Here is a 3,990-nt window from a genome sequence, read left to right on the forward strand (position 1 = left end):
TTATTTATTTTTGTTATTTTTTTAATACATTTTGGAAATATATTTTCAGTTAAGCTATTTTGTTTTTTTTTAACTAAGGTAACAAAATGTCTATCAGCCAAAACTGTTTGAAATGAATTCATGTAAGATGTTGTGAGTTTTCTTGTTTAACACAAATGATCTAACTTTAACTTGACTGTGTAGTAAGTGGTTAATATTAAGAAATGCTTTAAATATTGACATACTCTGACATTTTCTATTAAGTTGTTGCTTTAAAGTACTGGCCAATCAATTGTGCCAGGAAATAAAGAATAGAGAATTATTTTGAGAAATCTGTACAATCTTCACTTCTAGTTTTTCTAGTTTTCAAATGCTCACACCTTTTTCTATTTTCTCCATCACTATTATTATCAATTTCATTTTAACCTTTTAGTGCTTAAACTGGCCATATCTGGCCCAAGTATTCTAGCTGTTTTGTTGTTCAAACCAGCCAGATCTGGCTTCTCACATCAACCCAACAATGTCATTTTCAAAATGAACAACCACATCATCAAAATCTCAAAGCTATGACAATGCATGATTAATTCAAAACACTGAATAAATAAGCATTACATTTAACAGTAATGTGAATGCTAAAGGGTTAACATATCTTTTATGTGTCAGTATTGGGTGAACAGGTCTGCCTGCCATATAGCTTTGTTGTATTATTTGTCTTTTGTATCATATTACCTTTCAGTATTTTTAGGTCTGGCTTTGATTTTTCTTCTTCCTTATATTTGTCTACCATGGATATTAAACTGCAGTAAAGCATCTCTTTCCATTTTTTTAAAACCCTTTCGTTACTGTATTTATTTTGAGATGCTCTGTGTTTCTTTTAATTATTTTAAATATAACAAAGAATTTAGTAAAATAACTTAGTTATCATTTAGCTAATGTTAGGAACCTAAATTTTGACTAAAGTTTGGTGGAAGATTTTAATTCAAAACTTATGAAAACTAGACATTTGTACTACAGAGCCAGAGCCGGGTTAGTAATGAAAGGGTTCATGAGTTCTTACTCTGATGAGTGAGGGCAGCAGCTATGAGTGAAGGCTGTAATGGTGAGAGGAAGTTTACTTGAAACCAAAAGCCTGATGCTAATTCTTGCAACAGAGTTAACTTATTTAAGACACCATGAATGCAGATGGTGAAGTTAAACTGAGAGATGGATGAAGTCTACAACTTCACATTACATGTTGAAACCAATGTAATAATAATAATAATAATGCTTTACATATATCTGCTGCTACCTATGTCTTTACTTTCCAATCCCATTTGTTATAACATTCTATACCCAATGACTCAAAATCTGTTATTCCTGTGAAACCAAATCTTTCTCAGTTCAATCCTTTTGCTTCATTTTTGGACGAACTGTACTCAAAGCATTATGAAACTCATGAGGAAACTCCTATTTGGTTGCAACCTGCTATAAAAAGCTAAATTTCTTTCAAATTGTTCTCTGTCATCTAAGGATACTTTAGATAATGTAGTCCTAAACATATTGTACGTGAAAAAAAAAACAAAACAAAATCTCAGATAGTCAAGACTGTAACATCTTTGATCATGTTCAATCCGGGCTCATCCACAGCTAAGTAACAATTTTAATGTCTCTGCTATTTATTTCCCCTGGTTATGTTGGTTCGTCTTATAGTTTTAATATGACTTCAGCAGTTATCTCCTCCTGCTGTTAAATCTCTAAGCCAAAGGAAATTTTTGTTTCAGTGCCTTAAAATTGCAAATACAGGAAACTTAGCAATCACTTTTTCTTGAGATTTATTTTGTAAAAATTTTTGTTTTTAATTCATTGCCTAGTAGAAAGTGGAAACTTCAATGAATCTGCTAGTTAAGTAAAGAATCTGCATATGCAAATTTTGCAGTAGGAAATTTAAGACAAAGATGAGAAAAGTTATGCAACTATCATTGTAGGTTTGGGACCTGTCCTTTCAATGATAGAAGCCTTGATGCTGCAAGATAACTTAAAGTTTATTTTCTAAAGCTAATGTTTGAATGAAGTATATCTAGTATATATTTATGACTTACTTGGTTCATAACTCCCACAGTAAAGCTTGTAAAAAAAACGGTACATGAATTATATTTCCAGAAACTGGTAGAGATTTCAGCTGACATCTTAGAACAAAGGAGTTTGTTTGACACCATTACAAGCTGCTTGGCAGGATTATAACAGATTCACAATGGTAGAAAATACAAGTTTTTGACTTGTGCTTGTTTAGAAAGTCACTTGATCTAAGACTGGAAGCAGTTACTCTCTATCATGGAAGAACCATTTTATATATTGAAATGGAACTGTGTCTGTGCCATGGAAACTTTGACATCTTATGAAATGTATTTTTAAAGGGAATTTAAACACTCTGTGAGATATTAGATGGTTGTTCCACAATGTAGTTGCTATGATATCTAAGTGTTTCCCTAAATAGTTCAACAAATATTACATACATATCAGAGGGATGACCAGATGACCACTAAGCGGACATCCATTATGCTAGAAGAAGACCACCTATGGTCTGACCATCTTTTCATTTGCCTTGCTCGCTTACGTTCTGGCGTTTGCTGAATTTTCTTGAGAACAATCTTTTCTTAGTGCTCTTCTAGCATAATGGATGTCCACTTTGTGGTCATCCCTCTTATATGTATGTAATATAATTTTTCTGAATCTTCAAATTTTTCAATATGCTTGACCACTGGTTTTAAATTGATATTAATCAAATTTATATTCAATTTTTCACCCTTATTATTTAAATAGTTCAACAAGTAGATAGAATCTTTTTATATCCTTCCATGCTAGAATGTTACTGTTGGTCACATTAATTCCTCACTTGTCTCCCCTTGTTATTTCTAATTAACTTAAAGGCGATACTGCCTTAATTATTAGATTTATAACTCTGTTTCCAATGGCTCTTGTAAGAATCTCATGTCTTCTGAATCACCATCATTATTTTAATCTCCATTTTTCCATTCTTGCATGAGTCAAATAGAATTTGTTAAGGCAAAATTTCTACAGCTGGATGACTTACCTGTCACTAACTCTCATCTGTAACTTACCCACATGACCAGACATGTTTTTATGGAAGACTGGAAATGAAGGACACCACTTGCATGATGGTGATATTTGTTTGCAAGCATCATGTGATATCAAAGGAAGGAGATAATAAATAACACACACATTCACATATACAACAGGCTTCTTTCAGTTTCCACCACCAAATTCACTCACAGGGCATTGATTGACCTGGGGCTGTTGTAGAAGACACTTGCCCAAGGTGGCACACTGTGGGATTGAACCTAAAACCATATGGTTAGGAAGTAAACTTCTGACCACTTCTTACCCAACTGGAAAGAATGGTGTTTTCCTTAAAGTCCTCTGTGATATCTAATAATATATTTTTGCAGCTCTGCCTGTCTTTATTAAGGACAATTGACACTGACTAAAATCATTAAGGTAACTGTTGTATAGTTATGCCTACATTGTCAATGGCTATCAAATAATACTGGCTTTGTTACAGTTCCTTTGTTTATAACTCTTTTACTTGTTTCAGTCATTTGACTGCGGCCATGCTGCAGCACCGCCTTTAGTCGAGCAAATCGCCCCCCGGACTTATTCTTTGGAAGCCTAGTACTTATTCTGTCGGTCTCTTTTTGCCAAACCGCTAAGTTACGGGGACGTAAACACACCAGCATCGGTTGTCAAGCGATGTTGGGGGACAGACACACACATACATATCTGTTAAAGTCTGTCATACCGGCCATGACGAAGGGAAATAGCCCTGAAACTCGAGTCGCCTTTATATATATATATTTATATTTATATATTTATATATTTGATCCTTTATATTGAACACTCAATATTTCATCTACATTCAATACTTTCTTTCATGGTGCCATCCAGTTTTATTTTATTTTATTTTATATTGTATATTGTATATCATATTATATATTGTATATTCCATATTCTATA

The sequence above is a fragment of the Octopus bimaculoides genome, chromosome 11, assembly GCF_046866305.1.
Source record: "Octopus bimaculoides isolate indiv1 chromosome 11, ASM4686630v1, whole genome shotgun sequence".
Taxonomy (NCBI): Eukaryota; Metazoa; Mollusca; class Cephalopoda; order Octopoda; family Octopodidae; genus Octopus; species Octopus bimaculoides.